The sequence below is a fragment of the Vulpes lagopus genome, chromosome 2 (genome assembly GCF_018345385.1).
Source record: "Vulpes lagopus strain Blue_001 chromosome 2, ASM1834538v1, whole genome shotgun sequence".
Classification (NCBI taxonomy): domain Eukaryota; kingdom Metazoa; phylum Chordata; class Mammalia; order Carnivora; family Canidae; genus Vulpes; species Vulpes lagopus.
The window spans coordinates 29,170,152-29,193,330 of NC_054825.1; the positions used below are offsets into that span (position 1 = coordinate 29,170,152).

Genomic DNA, 23,179 nt, shown 5'->3' on the forward strand with positions numbered 1-23,179 from the left:
TTTTGCCTTCCTATAAAAAATATTTCTTGTAGTTTGCAGTATTTTGGCTTGAGGTTATAGGCAGCTCAGCATGTGTGTTCTCAAAAGACAGAACCAATGAAAACCTAATGAAGCCTTATAAAAATATGACTTTTTAGATGTGTGCCAGTAGATTTGAAAGAATTACTAAATTTGGTGTCTAAGAAGCTGCTATTTTCCTCTTTCTGTGTATGCCCTTTCTGTGAACCCAGTGAACATAAAGATGAAATGTAAAAGAGATAATGATCCACAGGCTGAGCTGAGAATGTTCTATTCCTGGTGGAGTCTGAAAATATCTGGAGAATTTGATTTCTTTTTAAGAGCAAAGAGGCTATGAGACCGCCATACTCCCTTACATCCTTGGTTCAAGGAGGAAAGTGAATTTGTATGAGAGCTCAAAGGAGACACAACTTTTTGCAGGGCTGCCTGCAAACTTGGCTGGTAAAGAGCATGTGAGTTGCATGCTTTTGTCAAGCTTTAGAGAAGATTCTTAGAGCAGAGCTAATGTGAGAATCATTGAGGACTTGAGATAATTAAGAGCAGTCTAAATTACATCCATTTTCTTGAGCAAGGCATACCTGCATTATATTGATCTAAATAAAGTTAAATAAATCAGAAGTGTCTGTTTTTCCTTGTTTGTGAACATTTAAAAATCAAAAAGATGGAATGTCTGATAGGCCATGAACATCTCACACTTATTTTTGTCAACCCCAAGTTAGGAAAATTTTAACTTTTTTTACAGGCTTCCTGGCATTTCACCAGGAATTGCTGAATGGCAACCAAATTGTTTTGCTCTTGAGAAAGCACAAGTCTTCTCTAACTTTTCATCTTGTACCTGGTGGAAAACCCAATAGAATGAGATGAAAGTCAGATTTAAATGTGGCTTTGGTGAACATTTGGTGATTTATGGTCAATGCTTGGTTAGTGAAACTGTTTAAGTTTAGATGTTTGGGAAGAACATAGATTTTTATCCAGATTTCTTTATTCTGTCTCAGGTGTACATGTATTTAGTATTTTTAAATTCAGTTATTAGAAATGAAATATTTTTATTTCATCCTTATTTTAATTATAGGTCCATATTAAAGGGGTCAAACCCCATGCTCTTTAATGTGGCATAGACAGGGCTTAAGGTAATTCTAACCCTAAACTGTGGATCCAGAGTGTGGCTTGAAGGCATATTATCTTTGAAAACACAAGTGTTCTATTGGGTTCAGTGGAATCTTTTCTAATTCTCAGTAACATAATCCCTTTGGGTGTTTATTCGCAGTTCAAACTGTTGGAATCAACATTGTCAACTTTTACCCTGACAACTTGCTTACTTTCCACTAAACAAACTTACCCTAGAGAAGAGCCTCTTTCCTGCTCTCACTTCTCCCAAGCTGCTTCAAAGAGTCCTCAGGCCTTTTCCACATTTTTCACCCAAATGCGTGTACAGAGGTGGTACCTAGCCACAGACATAGCACTTCGTGTGCACCAGTTTGTTTATATGAAAGTTCAGAAGGTTTTGGTCCAGGTGTTGGGAAGAGATGTACTCACTTCAATTTAGCACCAATGGTAAAGCTATTTTAATGTCCTTTAACTAAGTCTTTGATTTTACACAGTGTGGTTTCCTAATTGTTATGAAGTTTAATCCTTGATTTCTTGTATAAATTTTGAGAACATGGTCTCCAGACAGCTAAACATAATATTTAAACATAACTAAACTAACTTTTGTAAATATTTCCCTTTTCAGTGATGAATGTATATTGGTAAGGAGGGTGAGGTTGAAGGGGCAGAGACCTCTCAAATGAAGTGACTTTCTATACCAACATGTTCAGAACACCTACTCCAGGATTTCTGCTTGGTGATGTTCCACTTATTTTGTATAACTCTGGCATAATCTTTGAAATGTCTGCAATGAAAGTATTTATGTGGAACAGTATGAGGAAACTGGGCCTCCACAATCTCAGAAAGAGATAATTTTCTTTACACTTCTGCCCTCCCCTCAACCCTTCTCTTCAATTGTTTACAGAATTTCATGTATATGGTTAGCAGTGTATCATAATTGTTTCCTGGTCAGTTAGTGGTATATTTTTTATTTTAACATTGGATTACTAAGATGGTAGTATGGGAAAAAATTAATAAAGTCAGCATAGTAGGAAATTAATTAAGTGACTGAAATATCAGATAGCTAAAAGCCTTTTTAAAATGATGGGTGTTGTGCTTGCTTCGGTAGCACATATACTAAAATTGGTGGGTGTTGCCTCCACCTCACCAGCAAGCCCTCATTCTTAGTTATTCCATAGCTTAACTAACGTGACTGTCTGTGTTGAGGTGAGAGGTATGTCTTCACATTCTGCATTCCGGCTCATGATCTCTCTTAAACAAGCCACCCCTCAGATGCAGGCAAATGGTATTCTAGCTTTGAAGATCTTCTGACCATTCAATAAAAGGAAACAACTCTGCGATCCTTAGTGACAGCCCAGTTACAGAAATTAATAATATTTCTTTAATGTGTATATCTTATTGAAGTATTCTTCCTTATAGTTTTGGAAAAGTAGATTGTATTTTTGCATGGTATTAAACATGTCTTAATATTTTCATGTGAATGATTTACATAGCAATGGAAATAATGTTAGCCTCATCTAATCTAGAGGGTTTTTGAAATAAACTCCAAGGCTTTCAGAAGATGATGGGGTAATACCAGTAGAATATCAGTGATAAAACTATTTTAAATGGTGATGAGTAACATGATGCACTTTTCACACTGACTCACAACACATGGATGTATGCTTGTCCTGTAGCTTCCAGTTTGTCCTGGAGCTTTTAAGAAAGAACAGGGACTGTTCCTCCATTTCTTTGTGTTCTTATGATTCTTAATGTAATAGTGTTCTGTATATTTGTTGGAAATATTCTGTTGTGTATATGATGAATGAATTCATTTGGGATAATTTTGACATCTAATTAATAACTTTCATAGGTTCAGATTCAGTTATTCATTTCTCCTCTCCTTTTGCCATCCCCGTACTTTTTTGAGATGTAAATAGAACTTTTGTGGTAGATACCTATAATCAAATGAAAAAGTCAGCCTTAAGGGGCAATGTATTTTCTAGGGTTCCATTTAGAACATAAGCTTCTGGAGGACAAGGGATATCATATTGTACAGCATTCTGCATAGTTATATAGAGCATAGTGAATGATCTTGAAATGAGGTCAAATTAAAATGTATTTGTGCTGTGAAGTCATTGTCAACCCTCTATAACCAGGCAGCCTGAACTGAAGCCATAATAAATAGATGGCTTTACCTAAGATGCTTTCCAATGAGGACTATTGTTATGTTAATTGCTGCCACTTTTTGTTTTGTACCTCCTCTTTCAGTCTCAGATTCCGAAGTGAATTGGAGTCCCTCTAGTCAGCTTTACTGTGTTACTGTGGCAAATGAATTGAGCAAAAGAAGCTCGCACTTCTGTGTTGTGGCCCATTCTTCTAACTTTAGTTGAACCAAGAGCTCAAATCAGTGGAATGAGAACTGTTCTTTCAGTTCCCATAAGTCATAATGCTCAGAGGACAATTTGCAGGTCTTTTAATGTTACATTCTGTGGTATTGAAGATAAGATACTTTATTTAACCTTTTCCCTGTTAATGTACATTAATTTATATACATGTTGACACATTTATTTCTGTAGAATAGATTTCTCAAAGAGGGATGTCTGGGTCAAAAGGTTTGTATTTTTAAATTTTACAAAATAAGTTTTTTTGTGGTATAATTTATAAGAAAACATCAATTTTGACAAATGTATATGTCATAGAGTCAAATAGCCACCACTACCATCAAGATACGGATTTCCCTCATCCTAGAAGTTTTCTCATCTCCCTTTGCAATCTCCTTTCCCTTCCTCCAGTCCTTAGCTGTATCTGAACTGATATTTGTTCCCAAAAGTCAAAGAAATGGAATAATAAAGTGGTTGTGTGTCTGATTTCTTTCACTAAGCATAATTTTTTTTGAGATTCATTCACTTGCTGCATATTTCAGCATTTCATTCCTTTTACTTGCTGAGTGATATTTCATGTTGTGAATATGCTGCAATTTATTTATCCATTTCTCTGTTGATGAACATTTGTTTGTTTCTAGTTTTTGGTGATTATGAATAAAGCCACTATAAACGTTTGCTCTCAGCTCTTTGTGTTGACATATTTTTTCTTTTCTCTTAGGTAGTATGGTACCTAGGAGTGGGAATGCTTGATTTCATGGTGTCTGTTTGACTTAAAAAAAGCTGTCAGATTGTTTTCCAAAGTGGCTGAAACTATCTTATATCCTATCAGTATGTGAGAGTTCTAGTTCATCCACATTTTTGCTAACAATTAGTATTGTCTGACATTTAAATTTTAGCAACTCTAATAAATATATAGTATATCTCATGCTTTTATTTTGCAATTTACCTTATGACTAATCGTATTAGCAGCTCTTATGTGTTTATTTGCCATCTATATATATTCTTTGGTAAAGAAGCTTTTGCCCATTTAAAAAAATAATGAGTTTTGTGAGAGTTCTGTATATATTTTGTCTATAAGTCCTTTTTTCAGATATGTGATTTGCAAATATTTTTTTTCTGTGACTGTCTTTTTCCTTTTTTTTTCTTTTGAGAGGAAGAGGGTTGAGGGAGAGGGAGAAAGAGAATCTTTTTTTTTAGGCATGGGAAAGGAGAAGCAGAGTGAAAGAGAGAGAGAGAGAGAGTATCTTAAGCAGGCTCCACACCCAATGCAGAACCCAGTGCCAGGCTTGATCTCGAAATCCTGAGATCGTGACCTAAGCCATAATCTAGAGTCTGCTGCTTAGCCAACTGAGCCATCCAGACACCAGCGTCTTTTTATTTTCTTAACAGTTTCTTTTAGAGAGAAGGGTCTTAATTTTGATGAAGTCCAATTTAGGAATTTTTTATGGTTTGCATTTAAAATTGTGATGCACATTGCCAGATAATTTTTAGAAAAGATTATAGCAATTCCTATTCTCACTAGCAGTGTATGAGAGCAATTATTTCCTGACATTCTCATTAGCACTGGATATCAGCATTTTTTTCAAGCTTACTTGGCCTAACAGGTGAGAACTATTATCTTATTGTTGCAATTTTCTGGTGATAGCCAGAGAGAGTATATTTTCACATATTGTTGATTTGCAGTTTGTTTTGTGAGTATTCTTTGTGAATTAGGAATGTTAATCCTTTGTCATATGTATTGCAAATAATTTTCCTGGATATCATTCATTTTTTTTACTCTGTTTTTAATTTAGAGCTTTAATATCTTACTAAAACTGGAATTTATGTTTATATTAGCTTGATGTAAGTATATCACATTATTTTCTTCCATGCTGTGAGTGCACTGTTTTTAAAATAAAACATTCTTTTGCTGCTAAATTGAAACATCATATATGGTTATATGTTATATATTATACTCCCACATATATATATGTACATCTTTCTGAACCGTATTTTCTGTCATTTTTCTGTTTTTTATTTCTGTGCCAATACTATACTGTTTTGATATCTGGTAAGGTTTATTAACTACTCTCTCACTTTTTCCCACAAGGTTTTCATAGCTATTCTCATATAATCACTTTTTGAAATGAGTTTCTCATTTCTTCCAGTTCAAGAATACTCATCACTAGATTCCGATTGGAATTGTATTCAATTTATATCCTGATTTGGAGGGAATTGATATTTTTCTTAAGAATATGCTACATCTCTTTATTTGTTCAGTTGTTTTATGTCATTTGAAGATATTTCATAAATATTTTCACGTGACTTTTTTAACTTCTTCTTTAATGTTTTATACCTTTGCTGATATGGAGAGTGAACTTCTTTCTTTTTATAACTTATTTCCAGTGTAAGAAAGAAGCTGTTGATCAAAGACAAAGGTAGATTTTGATCTCTTTTCTAAGTTTTTACCAAGTATTTTCCTTTTAGTTTCTAAAAACCTCACAAACAATATTGAAAAATCGTGGTGATAGTTGCTTTTTACATTTCAATGAAATGACTTCATTATTTCATGTGCATAAACATCTAGATATTTATCCATGACAACTAATAGTTTAAAAATATGATTTTCAAAATGAGAATAACTTTATTATTTTTCTGATTATAGTGATAAAAATCTTTTTATTAATATCCTTTTGGACATTTCTCTATTCATATACACATATATATAAGTTATTAACATATAGGAAACACACATACTTTATACAAACCAAGTAACATGATACATGCCTGTTATTTTGTAATTTCTGTTAATATTTTGTGAACATCTTTCTATATCAGAGAATATGGGCTCATACTCTTTTTAATAGCTACATTAGAATTGTGTTTTATGGATATATTGTAATTATTTAACTGATCTTTTACTGATAGACATCATGGTTATCTTTAATTTTTCATGATTTTTTTTTTATTTATTTATGATAGAGAGAGAGAGGCAGAGACACAGGCAGAGGGAGAAGCAGGCTCCATGCACCGGGAGCCGACGTGGGATTCGATCCCGGGTCCCCAGGATCGCGCCCTGGGCCAAAGGCAGGCGCCAAACCACTGCACCACCCAGGGATCCCAATTTTTCATGATTTTAAACAGTGTTGTGATGAACATCATTACATTTGTATCTTTGTATACTTCCTAGAAGTGTGAGTGCTATGTCAAAGGAATGAACATTTAAACTATTTTTAGTAAATGGACTTTAAAAAAAATAGTAGGGATCCCTGGGTGGCGCAGCGGTTTAGCGCCTGCCTTTGGCCCAGGGTGTGATCCTGGAGACTCGGGATCGAATCCCACGTCGGGCTCCCGGTGCATGGAGCCTGCTTCTCCCTCTGCCTCTCTCTCTCTCTCTCTCTCTGTGTGACTATCATAAATAAATTAAAAAAAGAAAAACAAAAAAAATAATTTAAAAAAAATAAAAAAATAAAAATAAAATAGTAAATAGACTTTTAGGAAGGTCATGTCAGTTTATACTTATACCAACAATATGTAAGAGAAAACTAATTTATTTTACTTTTTGCTAATGCTGATTATTTTCCCTTTTTACATGTGTTAGTGTAATAGGTTATAATTGATACATTGTTTCTAATTATAGTTCATTTTATTACTAATGAGGTAATGATCTTTTTATGTTCTTTGTCATTATTTCTATGAATTGTCCATTTCTTTGGTCCACTTTTTTGGATTATCGGTCAATTTCTTATTGAATTATAAGATCCTTTTTATGTGTAAGTGATAGTAATCTTTTGTCATGTATACTGCAAAAAAATGTTTTTTTGCACTTTTAGTAGTCTTTACTTATTTTTTTTCAATTTTAATTTTCTTTATTGTGTTTTCTTTAAAAAAATTTTTTTTATTGGAGTTCAATTTGCCAACATAAAGCATGACACCCACTGCTCATCCTGCCATGCCCCCCTCAGTGCCCATTACCCAGTCACCCCAACCCCCTACCCACCTCCCTTTCCATTACCCCTTTTTTGTTTCCCAGAGTTAGGTGTCTCTCATGTTTTGTCACCCCCACTGATATTTCCCACTCATTTTCTCTCCTTTCCCCTTTATTCCCTTTCACTAATTTTTATATTCCCCAAATGAATGAGACCATATAATGTTTGTCCTTTTCCAATTGATTTATTTCACTTAGCATAATACCCTCCAGTTCCATCCACATCGAAGCAAATGGTGGGTATTTGTCGTTTCTAATGACTGAGTAATATTCCATTGTATACATATCCCACATCTTCTTAATCCATTCATCTTTCGATGGACACAGAGGCTCCTTCCACAGTTTGGCTATTGTGGACATTGCTGCTATAAACATTGGGGTGCAGGTGTTCTGGCGTTTCACTGCATCTGTATCTTTGGGGTAAATCCCCAGCAGTGCAATTGTTCAAAGAGTTAAAAATAGAACTGCCCTATGACCCAGCAATTTTAGTAGTCTTTAAATTTTGTTTTTCTTTTCTGTATCTCTCTTCCTCTGTATTCTCCCCTAGCAGGCTAGCAGTTTGGCTGTCATTGCTATTGCTCTTGGTGTACCTAGCTCAGAACCAGGTTTTATAGTGGTGTGTGGCTCTGCTCTGTGGTGATATTTGGGGTCTTATTATATCCAGTCTCTGGCCCATGTGGCTTGCTGAATTCTAGGTATCTTGCAGCCCCTCTCACTTTTCCCTGGCTGCTTCCCATCGACTTTTGTCTCTGGGCAGCAAGTTAGCAGTGTTTTTTTTTTTTTTTTTTTTAATTTTGTTTTTCCACTTAGTGAGTCTGGCTCTGGTCTTCCATCTCTCCCAGGGCACTTTTTATCTGCATTATCTCTTAACAGTCAAACTACTGTGACATCACTGTGACAGTGATGGGGTTGGCAGGTTTGGAGCGGAGACTACTTTAGATATGGCAGTCAGGGAAGGTCTCTCTTAGCTGAGACTTTCCAGCTGTGTAATCATTAGTATGTTTCAACCATCAATGTCCCTATCATTAATAGGTTGGTAGTAATATGTGCATTGCTTTTCTTTTTAGAGTTACTTTTGGGAATCATTGTCTCAGAGAGTGTTAAAACTAGAGAATTGGCGTTCTGATCTGTGTTTGAATAATAAGATAATGAATGTGAAAACACTTTATAAGTTAATCTGCTTCATGTCTTTATTAGTGAAGGAATCACAGTGGTCCCTTGGTGCAGAAATACACAAGTAGTTGGGCAGTTTTTAATTCTACCTAGTTATGTTTGTTCAACATGTGAGTTTTGGAATCAGACAGTCTGACTCTAGAACAACCACACCAGCTTTCTTATCTTGGGAAAGTTTTTATCCTCTCTTTAGCTTTGAGTTCTTCAGGCATAAAATGGTGTTTGTATCTTACATATCTAAGAGAATTATTTGAGGATTAAATGAGACTGTGTGCATAATGCTTTAAGTACAGTACCTGGTATATAGTAAGTAATTATCCCGTATTTGTTAGATTTATTCTTGTGATTAATTTTACTATTCTTTAAAATGCATATATTACTCTTGGTAGCTCAATTTCTTTTTGGGACTGAAATTTGTCTATTTTTAAATATCAGTTAACATAATATGGTAAGATAAAACTAATGAGAAACTATTATTTTCCCTTTTTACATGTGTTAGTGTAATAGGTATATATGAGCTCTGCTGTTAACTTGTAACTTCATGATAAATGTCCCTACCACTCTGAACCTTGGATTTTTTCAGTTATGTAGGATGTGTGTAAGCATTAGTAAAATAAAGCACAAAGAGTCACTCAGTATCCTAGATAAGAAAGGTCTGAAACATATGAGAAGTGTTGTTCATAATTTTTTGGTTAAGCATTTTGAGTTCCTTGAAGGCATGGCACACTAGATGAATATTACTTGGTATTAGACTTTTCCTGATTATCCTAAATGAAGCTCTGATGCTGAGCAGAACAGAAATTAGATGGTATTCTATATACTAGAATGAGTCTAATGCCATTATCAACGTAATGAAATGTCTACATAAAAGTCAGTGACCATATACAAGCGCACAGCCATGAGGTTAAATAAATGACTAGAAGTTTCCCTTTTCTCCAGCTGCTTTATGGTTTTAAGTATAAGGATACACTCAGTTGCTGAAAGATCCTCTTATAAACCATCACATGAGTGAAAAAAAAGTTATTTACAAACTCAATGTCTTACGTTAAATATCTTCTATATTTAACAGACATAAATTACATTTCAGTAAATATGATCAGAAAGTACAAAACATAAAAAAGAATATAATTATACAAACTGTACATTTTGTTGTATTGACAATTAGAATAATCACTAAAGGATGTTTTTAAAAAGTGCTCGTGTTCTGCTTCTCTCAAAATTAGATTTGGGAGCATCAATTGATTTTCTCCCAAGGTGATGGAAGCTTTGTGTGAATCACAGAATGAACTTCCTTATTTCTAGGAGTATTATGTTAGGAGACATGCAGAAATATGATTATTTCTTATTTTTCAGCCATTGTCTGTAAAGGTGATGTAGGAAGGAGTCCTTTGAATTCATTTTAAATTTAGTTCTCCTGTTCTCTTACTATGAGAGAGTTTCTCCTATGTTCCTTCAGTAGGCTGATGGCATCACATCAAATATAATTGAATAAAAGTGATTTTTTTGTGGAGTGAATTAAATGCTGACTGTTCTACACAGGTCTACCAGTGGTATCTTTTAGAGAATTTAGGTCAGTGATCTACAAGGACCAGGCAGGTGTGTGGGAAGGTGTATAGACATTCCAGGAGATGTGCAGATAAAACCCCATTGAGTGGAGGAGTTTTGCTAATTATTAATTACTGTCAGACAATTTTTAGTTTTATACATTTTTATTTATTCTGAGAATGGAGTGAGAATTTTCATAATTGGGAGGAATTGATAATGTATATTATCTGTTAGGTTATTTTCAGTATATTTCAGCATACTGCAGTTCACATGTGCCCAGTTCAGTAGATTTAAAGAGATTTTTTTTTATAAAAGTTGGATTAAATATGGTTCTAGTGATGCCAGCACAAAGGAACAAAAAGAAAATTGCAAAGCTGACAGTTTGTCTTTTTAAAAAAAGTTTTTATTTATATTCCACTTAGTTAACATACTATGTAATATTAGTTTCAGATGTACAATTTAGTGATTCAACAGTTACATACAATCTTAGTCAGCCACATGATTTGGTAAAAATAATCTGACAAGAAATCCAAAAAATTTCTGAATTATCAAGAATATTTGAAAATTGTAGGTAATCAAGTTTACATATTATTTTGAATAATATGTCTTATTGAAAGTTTAATAATACTCACATATTAATACTATTTTAAAAATAGGAGCAAAAAAGTTTTTAAACCATTATCAAAATAAAACAACTTTAAAATATTGCTTATTTAATTTTTAGCTGGTTAATTAAAAATTTCTATTTTGACCTATGTTTCATAATGTAACTAAAATATAACTACAGTAAGTGCATGTGTAATATATATATATTACATCTATGGAAATATATATTTTATATATATTAATACTTATATATGGATCATTTGTGATAAAAATGTTTTTACTCATATGCAATCAAAAAATTTGGAGATCACCAACCTATGAAGTTCTTTATTTCTCAAAGCAGTGTAGGAGAGTAGATGTGAGCAGAAATTTGGGGGCTAAACAGACCCAGGTTTTGATCCTGTGCTGACCATGTACTAGTTGTATGGAGCCTGGACAAACTACTTAATCTCATTCTCATTTGTGAAATAGGGAAAATAATATCTTACATGGTTTGTGGGTTTAGATTAGCTAATATGAAGTGCTTAATACAAAGCCATACACTCAATGAATGTTAGCTATGTTGTATTATTATAATTATTATGTTGTTATTATTAATAAAGAGATTGTCCTTTAGGGAATCTTCCATAAATAAGCACATGTCTTGGGTACTATCACAATACAAAGTGAAAAAGAGCTAAATAGATTTCAAAAGAAGCAAATCTTTAAGTTTCATGATTGTTGTCAGGACTTAAGTTTTTCATGCACCTGGAGTGTGTTTGTGTGTGTGTGTGTGTGTGTGTGTGTGTGTATGTGTATGTGTATGTGTGTGAGGGCTGAGGCTTTGAAGGAAATAGAGTGTTTATAGAGATTATAGGGGCATGGGAAAATGAACATGCTTGCCACACTTTTTCCCTAGAGCAGTTTTAGTCTCTGTTAGGCATCTGAACAGGAGAAATGCAACCATCCTACAATTTCTTTAGTTTTTGGCCTATTTCCTTTGAATGTAGTGGCTTCAGCTGTTTACAGGTTAGTCATTCCTTTCCTTGGTATGAAGAAAATTTACAGATCTTCAGATAAAACTTCACAGATAATCTGGGTGAGTGAAAGTATGGTGGGAGTAAGAAGTGATTAATTGTACTATGCAGCAGGGAAAAATAACATTTTGTGCATCTGGAATAGCCACTTGGTTCTCAGGTGATTCATGTTGTAAAATATATTATTGTTACAGTGATTGATTATTAATATATCAGGGAGACAGTTTTAGAGTTGAGAGACCTGGATTTCAGCTTTGCCATTTGCTTCAATGTACCCTGGGGCAATCCTCAGCTTCCTCGTTTATAAATTTGGTATTATAGTATCTGCCTTTTGTGAATATTCATACAACCCATATCTGAGCACCTATCATGTGCTAGTACTGTGCTATCCACTGGGGATATGTAGGTAAGACTTGATTTGATCCCTGCTTTCCCTGAAAGTATAGTACGATAAGGAGACAAATGTGCAAACAATTGTAGCTCACTGTGATTAGGGCTATATTAGAAAATAGTCTGAGTTGGCCTACCGGAATCGAGGAGGTCTTTTTTTTTTTTTTTTTTTTAATTTTTTTTTAAATTTATTTATGATAGTCACACACAGAGAGAGAGAGAGAGGCAGAGACACAGGCAGAGGGAGGCAGGCTCCATGCAGCGGGAGCCCGATGTGGGATTCGATCCTGGGTCTCGAGGATCGCGCCCTGGGCCAAAGGCAGGCGCCAAACCGCTGCGCCACCCAGGGATCCCGAGGAGGTCTTCATGAAAGAAGTGGAGCTAATGATCTTTGAATTTTTACTCTTACATAAAAATTCTGGTTATCACTTGTTTCAGAAGTTAAGAACTGTTTGGCATATTAAAAGGGAAAAAAGCACAGGAGCAATTTTCTTCAAATTTGTTGGCAGTCTCTGGTGCCTTCAAATAATAAAAATAGTTTACAGGGAAGGAAGTACTATACCTTTATTTTGTACACTAGAATTAGAGATATATGTATGTGCCTGCAGATGTGGTTTGGAATTAGAATTGTTGAGCAACTTGGAGGATCTCAATCTTTCTTTTTCTGGTTCTTTTTCCTCATCTCTGTCTTTTGCTTGTGTGAGGATATACATCAGGGCCTCACCTTCTGTTGTCTTCCTCCACGTTTTAAATATTTTTTTTAATTTTTTAATTTATTTATGATAGTCACAGAGAGAGAGAGAGAGAGGGGCAGAGACACAGGCAGAGGGAGAAGCAGGCTCCATGCACCGGGAACCCGACGTGGGATTCGATCCCGAGTCTCCAGGATCGCGCCCTGGGCCAAAGGCAGGCGCCAAACCGCTGCGCCACCCAGGGATCCCTCCACGTTTTAATCTACACTTGCAGCTTGAATTGTCACATAAAGGCACATTCTGGCTTTGTGGGATCTGTAGTTTGTAGAATTTTATTTGCTTTCTTTAAGACAAAGGATACAAAATTATTAACTCAAAATTAATTACACACCAGTGTTTATATGGAAAGGCAGAAGATCTAGAATAGCCAGCACAATTCTGAGGAGAAACAAAGTCAGAGAACCCAGCTTTAAGACTTACTGTAAGGTGGCAGTAATCAAGATAATGTGATAATCAAGATAATGTAGTATTCCATCACAAGATACATAGATCTTGTGATGGAATAGAGAGCTCAGGAGTAGACCCACACAAATACTTGATCTGGTCTTTGACAAGAGGAAAGGTAATTCAATGGAGAAAGGTTAGTCTTTTTAGCACATTCTACTGGAATAACTAGTCATCCATATTTAAAAAAAAAAAAAAGAATCTAGAAACAGACCCTCCACCTTTCACAGAGATGAGAATGAATGATAGATCCAAGAGTAAAACATTAAACTGTAAAACTTCTAGAAGATAACATGGAAGAAATTCTCGATGACCTTGAGTTTGGTCAATAGCATGAGTTTTGAAGTAAAAAGTTGAAAAATTGCACTTCCTTAAAATTAAGAACTTGTACTCTTCAAGAGATGCTATAAGAGAATGATCAAGTGGGTCCAGAAACATTCCTAATTTTTAATTTGGGATATTGTAAAATAATATTTTATCTTAAATTTGTCAAAAAATTACCTTCTTTCTCTCTACATACATTGTGATTTGTATTTCACAAGTAAATTTGTGATCCTTTACAAACTTGTCAGATATTGCTGTTTTATGAAAGGAAAAGTGATTAATATTGAAAAATTGAATGATGCTTTTATGAATCTTTTGGGTAATCTCAATAGAATGTTTGGGTTTCCTAATCCGTTAATAAAAGACAAATGGAATAAAAATATTGTTTTTCTGCTAACATCAAGATTTAAATAAAATGTTATTTTAATGCAGTAAAAACTTTTTTTTTTAAAAGATTTTATTTATTTATTCATGAGAGACACACACACAGAGAGAGAGAGAGAGAGAGAGAGAAAGAGAGAGGCAGAGACACAGGCAGAGGGAGAAGCAGGCTCCATGCAGGGAGCCCAACGTGGGACTCAATCCCGGGTCTCCAGGATCAGGCCCTGGGCTGAAGGCAGCGCTAAACCTCTGAGCTACCCAGGCTGCCCAGTAAAAACTTTTTCAATGGCCAATTTCCATATTTCCTGAAAACATTTGTGAAAGTACGGCTCTATACATCATCATATAGATGAGTCTTCTTGATAAATCTTACTCTTCCTTGTGCATTGAAGTCATACGTCATTTTAGAAGAGGAAAGGATGCTTATTATCTTGTGTTCCTAAGGCAAGGAGTTATACCTGTCATGGTATACTTGTCAAGTATAGTGAGCTTCTGCACACACTTTGAGGAGCAGTTTCCACATTTGTTCTGTGGCTGCTGCTCCTTTCTCTTTAGAGATAATTTTGAGCTGAAAAGCCAACCAGGAGCTGAAAACTAATCTCCTTTTCAAGTGAACCTACTCAAAAGAAGAGTGTATGCTAACTACAAGAAACTAATACTAAGGAGCACGCCTTTTTCTTCTAAAGTAGCTTCATGATAATATTTTCTTAGGAGAAGTAACCCCCAAATTAACATTCTTGTGTCTTTGAGTCAGATAATTCTATATATGGTGTTTTAGAGATATTTCCTCATGACACTAACTAGCTAGTATATGAATTTTTAGGGAATAAATTGTCCTGTTTTCCTTAAAGATTATTTATGCTCCTGAATCCATCAGATCTCTTTCTCCCAGGCTTGTATTTCTTGATTCTCCATATGAGTAGATTCAAGAATCTAATTTTCATGGTACCACACACAACCAGTCTCATATTCAACAGTGATGTTTAGTACTTTTATTTCTTTTTTTTTTTTCAAGATTTAATTATTTATTTTAGAGAGTGAGAGGGAGCATGAGCAGGTGGGGCAGAGGGAGAGGGAGAGATAATCTTAAGCAGGCTCCAAGCTGAATGTAGAATGTGATGTGGGGCCCAATCTCATGACCCTGAGATCATAACTTGAGCCGAAACCAAGAGTCTGTGCCACTCAGGCGCCTCTACTTTTATTTCTTCCAAATTAATTGTATCTGTATGCGTTCTTTTTCCTTTTTTTTTCTTTTTTTCTTACTCATGTGCTAGCAATATCTAATCCAGTGTATGGAGAATTTTTCTTCATGTCGTTTTCAACCTCTGTTCGAGAGGCTAATGAAAGAGAAGAACAGGGCCCACATTTGTTGTGCAGCCAAAACACATTCTGGAGTGTTTGCGGGTCATTGAATGCTGCCACTTTGTTCCATTGTTTTACTTATAAGAAGAGCCAGTAAAGAGCTAGCCCCATATGACACAAGAGCTTCCTGTTTAGCATTATCATTCCATCTTGGAGTCACCCCATTTTTGGCTGGGGAATAATCCATTCCACTCCATGCCAGTTGGGAATAACTTTTGTTTGCCTGGCTGAAATCATTTCGGCATTGAGTACTCTAGGCAAGAATTCCAAGAAACTCATAACCAGATAAAAAATTAACCAGATAAAAAAAAATCCAAATTAAATATACATTTATAGCTGGGAGTGTTATAGGAATCAAGTCCAAGCCTGCCACATTACATGTAGATAAGCTGAGGCTACATATTCAAGGACACACAGTTGCCTAGATGAGACTAAAATGCCTAGGCTTTGGACTCTTGAGTTCATTGCTCCTACTAGTATCCTGCAAAATGCTGTCTCCTGGAAATGAAGTATCTTCTGTTCAGTTGAAAAAAATTATACAATTAAATAATATGTATACTCCAAAAAGTTTATTGAGGCCCCATTCTGTTTAGTACAGAGGTAGGCACTAACAGTGTGGAGGTGAACACATCAGTGTTTTAGTCCCAGATAAGTCTGCTGCCTGTGGATGTGACTGACAGGCAGATCTACAACAATACAAGAAGAGAATAAGTGCTCCACTCTCAGATGTGGGGACCTGGAGTAACTTCGTCTGGGAAATAGGGAAGTATCTGAGTTTTGAAGGAAGAATATGAATTGGAAAATGAATGAGAAGATACAGTTTAATTTTATTGAAAATGTGATACATCATTTAACACTTTAAGAACTAAAAGTGTCAATTACAGGAGTATCCAATTTAAGAAACCACTTCATGTTAGGATTAAGGCTGTAGGATAAATCCAAGAGGGATTTAAAAATTCTCTTTAGGTCTTTTAATTTTTGGTGGCTGAATGGTAGTTGCTAATATGGTCTCGCTTTAAGGTAATAATTAGATTTTAGGCATAGACAATGGAGAAAAACAATATTCCATTGCTATATGCTTATATTTTTAGTAGAATTATGATTGTTATCTATAAATTAGCCATGAAGTAATATATAGAGAGAAATTAGAAGAAACAGATTTCTAAATAGGATAGGTATACTGTGTTACTAAAGTAACTGATTTTTTTCTCTAAACGGTGTCTCCTCTTTCTCTTCCTTGTGGGTTGCAGCAGATCATTTTCAGTATGCCTTTTTAAAATTTGTGCTGGTTAGTATGAAGTTATGAAATAACTCCTTAGCACTTTCCTGCTAATCTCTGAACACAATAAGCTTTTTAACAGACTCTCAGATCCTCTCAGCACAAGTCTGTTCTCCAACTGCCTAGTTTTGTATCTCTATTTCTTTGTTCTTAGCTGTTTCCTGTCTTGTAGTTCACAATGACAGTGTCTTCTTTTAACTGTTCAGTAGCTTTGAAGCATCTCTCAAAGAAGAAACATGCAATGTCATCTGCTTCAGTTATTTATAATTTCTTCATTTAGAGAGGAATGTTATTTTACAGGAGTTAGAGAAAAATTGTTATGTCCTCTTTGAAAAAGCAAAACATATTTAAGCACTAAGAAAGTTTCTTTACAATTAGTCCTATCTTGCTTCTTTGTGGAATATTAGTATCTGCAAAAAGGCTAGTGGGATGCCTTCTTAGAAAGATGAATCCAGGAGATACTTAGTGTTCACTTTGTTCCCCTTCTTCATTCCAAGAAAACCTAGTATGTTCAGTGTGCAAGTCCCTGAGAGATACATGTTGAATGTTCATATACAGTTCCATGAAAATTCCAATGGGTATGTTCTTGGGATTTTGAGTAGTCTTTTATTAAACAACCATTTATTGACAAAAAATCAAATGTATACAAGGCACAATGCTAGAAGCCATGGTGAAAAAGAAGTTGAATATATGTTCTTGATTTCCAGAGTAACTAAAGCAAAGTGTTAAATATTGATCTAAGAATAAATGCCAATCACTATAAAAATATTTAAAACTACTCATAATAACAAATGTGAAATTAAAAATATTAGTGTTGGTTGAGGTAGAGGAAGACATCATTCTTATAGGAAAGGAGTCTGTAGGGGCACCTGGGTGGCTTAGTGGTTGAGTGTGTACCTTTGGCTAAGGTCATGGTCTTGGGGTCCTGGGATCGAGTCCTGCATCAGGTTTCCCATAGGGAGCCTGTTTCTCCCTCTGCCTATGTCTCTGCTTCTCTCTGTCTCTCATGTATAGATGAATTTAAAAAAATTTTTTTTAAAGAAAAGGAGTCTATGGAGAGAACACTAACTCATTTTCTGAATTAGCTAAGAAGTGATTAAAGGCTAGAAAACCAATGAGAAAATTTTTTTTTAAATTACATTGTCAGAGTAGAAAGTGATTAATTTATAATGGTATAGTTAGCCTCTCAGAACTAATGTATCTGCTTAAGGGAAAGTTTGAATAGTCTATTTCAAAAGATGCCTAGACTATTATCAGATTAATGTCAGGGAAAAGAACATGAAACATGTTAAAAAATTAGCAAAGAGTAGTAATTTCTTAAATGTAGGAGTCAGAAAAGCCAGCAAGACTAGAAAGAAATTCTGACTTTATTAGCTGGACTTTGGAATCAATTCTTTAAGCCTCAGCTATAAAATGGGGATAATAATAGTATCCATTTCATAGGATTGATGTGAGGATTAAGTAATATGTATGTTTAGAGTTTAGCACAGTGTCCAGTTTATTGTAAGTCCTCAAGTAAGTGGCAGCTATTCTAAGTATTATATAATTAAACCTTGGAAAAAGTAATAGGGGTTTAAACATATTATTTTTTAATTTTTAAATTTACATCACTTTTACATTAAAATTAGAATTGTTCTTCTTAAAGCAGTTCATGAGAACTCTAGCACTTAAAAAATGGTTGGTGAAATATTGATAAAATGTCATTAACTTGTGTGTATGTAACTTGCCCACAAACCCTGTTAATATCTACATCAATAAAATGGTTATCATAACTGAAGCTGATTCTAAGATTTTTATTCTGGCAGAGATTTCAGAATAGATTTTCTAAATGTGATAAATGGAGTGGTTTGCTATTTTAAACTTTTTAAAAACTAATTGTTTCTACAAACATCAATATCAATATAAGAGATGTTTTGTATTCTTTAATGATTCAGGTAATAAAGAGGAATTAAAAATAAAAGAGGCATGTAAGAAGCATTTATATATATATTTTTTGTTATGTTATATTGTATTAAGGTAATCATAATAAGAGAGATTAAGCCCTGTGAAAGAAAGGATAAAAGAAAGCAGTAGAATTGAAATCCAGCATATTTGCTAAGCATATAGGCTCTTTAAAAATATGAGGTGTGTATTTTTTTAAATTTAAATGTTGTTAGTTAACGTACAGCGCAATATTGGTTTCTTTAGTAGAATTCAGTGATTCATCACTTAACATTCAACACCCAGTGCCCATCACCAATGCCCTCTTTAATGCCCATCACTCATCTCGCCCATCCCCCACCCACTTCCCTCCATCAGCCCTGTTTGTTCTTTGTCGTTTACAGTCACTTATGACTTGAGGTGTGTATTTTTCAGTTACTTGTATCTTGCATCGGAATTTAATGATGAAGGGATAAGACTGGATCATATTTGAAAATGGAAAAGATGAAAAAGACAGGCTCCGTGGGAGGAATAGAGCCACCAACAGTTAAGTTACAGCTATAGAAGCTCCCGACTGCTACTTCAGTGTTTTGGCCGCTTTATGAGAAGACAGTGACTTTTCCTATCTGCCTTTTTTTTTTTTTTTTTATCTGCCTTTTTTTAAAGGCAGAAGACCTGCCGTTCATTTCTAGTTCCTTTACTTACTTGTGTTTTGATTTAAGACATGCCACTTAATTCCTGTGAGCCCATTTTCTTCTCTGTAAAATGGGGATAATGATTTCTAGCTAGCTAAACCATAGGATTGTTTTCAAGTTAAATAAAATAATGTACATAGAAGTACTTTGCAAATTATAAAACCCTATTTAATTGTGAGGGAGTATTATAATAAAGGGATATCTCTATGTATTAGTTATGTTGTGTTTAAGGAAATATTTTATGGAGATTACTATTGCAAAGTACTGTAAAAAGAAATTTGAACCTTGTGGCAAAATAAAAATTTTTGAACTTGTAATTTTTGTAAATGGAGATAATTAGATTGTGAGAAGAGAAGGCTAGTTTACCATAGAACTAATTGGGATGGATCAGTTATTTTCCAGAATTTTTAGAGAAAACTAAAAACATATTAAAGACATGGAACTTCTAATATTATTGAAATAACCAAATGCCCCTTACAATGTAAAAGAGGCTGTACTTGTTACCTCTATAGGGATTCAGAGGATGTAAATGTTCTTTAATCAAAAGGATGTTTTTTTCCCCTGTGGGGAAGAAAAACATTTATTCTTTATTCCAATTTTTACAGTTTAGGGAAAACACAATTCCTGGAAGATATTTCAGTGTCCCACAGTATGGATTGTCCCAGGTGCAAGTGTTTCATCAGTCAATTCAGAGAGATAAACTAAGAAGTGTGTAAGACATAGACTATATAATGATGATTTAATAAAGTAGAAGAGTACCACATTGCTAAGGACATTCTTAGCTTCAATTGGCAAAGTTATTTAACAGCCCCAGATCTCATTTTCTCATCTCTAAAATTGGCAACAAATTAAACTCTGTAGAATTGTTGTGAGAACTAAATAGTAAAGCACGTTGAAAAGTACCTGACATGCATTAAGATTCAGTAAATTTTAGTTACAGAATTATTTTCATTGTTGATAAGATATACTAGAATGCTGGATAAAAGAACAAAATTTTAAATTATGTACTATTGTATGTTCAGTGGAATGTTATGGAGCTATTAAATTGTCTTTTTTATGAAAAGGAAAAAATATTAATGGCATGATATTGAGAGAAAAACCACCATATTGCAAAACCAACTGCTCAGTGATTTCAATTTTGTTTCAAAAAAGGAGATATATATATACATACATATATGTATATATATTATTTTTTATAATTTTATGAAGATCTGAAGAAGATATGTAAAAGATACTGTTTATATCAGAGTGGTATATTATAGATTTTAATTTTCTTCTTAATCTGGTTTTGTATGGACTTTACTCATCTAGTAAAAATAATCTTCGGATTGCAGCATTAAGGCAAAACCATACTATGTTGTATATGAAAAAAGTACTTTAAAATGTGATTCAGCAAGACTTAAGACAAAAGCATATGAAAAGTGTATTAGAATGTCCACACAAAAACTAGTATACAAATATGCATAGCAGCATTTGTCATAATAGCCTGAAAGTAGAAAAACCCAAATACTCAAAAATGATGAGTGGATAAACAGATCCATGCTACAACATGGATCAATCTTGAAAACGTTATGCTAAGCTAGTCACAAATGCCACATTATTGTGTGATTCCATTTATATAATAAGTCCAGAATAGTCAAATCAGTGGAGACAGCAAGTAGATTGGTGGTCTTTTAGGGCTAGAGGCTTGGAAGGAAATGGGGAATGGCTGCTGATGAGTACAGAGTTTCTGTTTGAGGTGATGACAATGTTCTATTTTTTAATAATAAATTTATTTTTTATTGGTGTTCAATTTGCCAACATACAGAATAACACCCAGTGCTCATCCCGTCAAGTGCCCCCCTCAGTGCCTGTCACCCATTCACCCCCATCCCCCGCCCTCCACCCCTTCCACCACCTCTAGTTCGTTTCCCAGAGTTAGGAGTCTTTATGTTCTGTCTCCCTTTCTGATATTTCCCACAATGGAATGTGGTGATGGTTGCACAGTTGTGTGAATATTCCAAAAACCATTGAATTGTACAGTTTAAATGGTTGAATTGTATGATATGTGAATTAAAACTGTTTAAAAGTATAGTAGGCAAATATCAAAAAGAGTAGGAGTCAAATAGAAATACCAGGAAAAGTGAATGGCTAAAAAGCATTAAGTAAGACAAAGCAGAATTTACCATGCTAATAAATACAAAGTGCAATAACAGCTGTAAATACCTACGTGCCAAATAACCCTAAAAATTTTCCTAAAGCAGAAATTTAAGAGCTAAAATGACAGGAGATTTAAGAGAGAAAAGGAAAATAATTAGAAACACTGGTATTCACTACTTCACCTCTCAGTTCAATAGAAATCAAGTAGACACCAAAAATACGTGTAAATTCAGAAATGTATATGTATATAAATATGTATATATGCTTTTACTTTGAAGTAGGGAATATACCATCTTTTTGATTGTTCCATGGAACATTCTCTGAACCTGATTGTAAAAAGTTCGCAAAGAAAATCTTAATATAATCCCTGAAGAATTAGTATATAATGTAACAAAACTAGAAATTAATACAAAAAATACAATAGCAATGAAACCTGGAAAAAACCCAAGAAATAAAAACTCAAAAAATCGAAAATATCAGTGAGGATGACAGAACACGAGAGACTCCTAACTCTGGGAAACGAACAAGGGTGGTGGAAAGGGAGGTGGGTGGAGAGTTGGGGTGACTGGGTGACAGGCATTGAGGGGGGCACTTGATGGGATGAGCACTGGGTGATATGATATATATATATATATATATATATATATATATATATATATATATATATGTTGGCAAATTGAACTAAAAAAAAAAAGATAAAACCCTCATAAGTGTCATTCAAAAAAAAAAAAAAAAGAAGAAGAAAAGAAAATGCTCCTTCTCAGGCTGCTGGAGAGTATCTGTGCTTCAGGGCAGGCTTCATGGATCTGGTTCATTTGGAGCTGTGCTCTCCTATTGGCTCCCTAGGGGACCTCTTGGGTTTAAATATCACAGAAACTGGGAAGGAAAGGAGAGGTGAGGGCATTTCTGTAGCTATCCTCGTGAATCTACATTCTGTTCACTTGTTTCCATTTTTGTGAGTGTTTCAAATACATATGACATGAAATATTCCATCCTAAAAAAATACCCTCAAAAAATCTCTCTTAAACAATTCCAGAGTCAAACAGAAAATTAAATAATCTTAAGTAAAATATTTCTAGAAAACAATGGTAATGAAAATACAAGATGTCAATCTATGGCATAAGCTAAAGCAGTGCTCATAGAAAAATTTGGAGCCTTAAATAACTATCTCAGTCAAGAAAGAATGAAAATCAATCTACTAAACACTTAAATAATTCAAAAAAATGAAAAAATATATGCATTGATAATAGCATGCATTTACATAAATTCAAGAGGGAAACAAAAACAAAAGTGATGATCTAGGAATGGTTGCAGGCCGGAGAGTAGGATGGATAAAAGATTGAGAGGGAAACTTTATATGCCTACTTATGATTCATGTTTTGCTTCTTAAACTATGAGAATGTATAATTTATTCAGTTAAAAAAATTTAAAGTTATTAGGTTTTTTTCAGGAAAATATTATGCAGAAACTATAATAATTATGATAGATAGCTAGTTATATAGCTGAGAGAGGAATTTTTGGGAGGTTGAATGGGCTACACTTTTTAAGAAATGCCCGTCTTGGAGAATGAAGTGAGCTTGCATGGCCAAATCTATATTATCTAATTTTTTTTAAGATTTTATTTCTTTATTCATGAGAGACACAGGAAGAGAGAGAGAGGCAGAGACACAGGCAGAGAGAGAAGCAGGCTCCATG

General features: G+C 34.3%; 1 protein-coding gene across 2 annotated transcripts in view; it reads left to right on the forward strand.

Annotated features, from left to right (window-relative positions):
* HPSE2 (heparanase 2 (inactive)) overlaps positions 1-23,179 on the forward strand; it is a 634,074-nt gene that overhangs the window by 64,276 nt on the left and 546,619 nt on the right. The window lies entirely within an intron of this gene.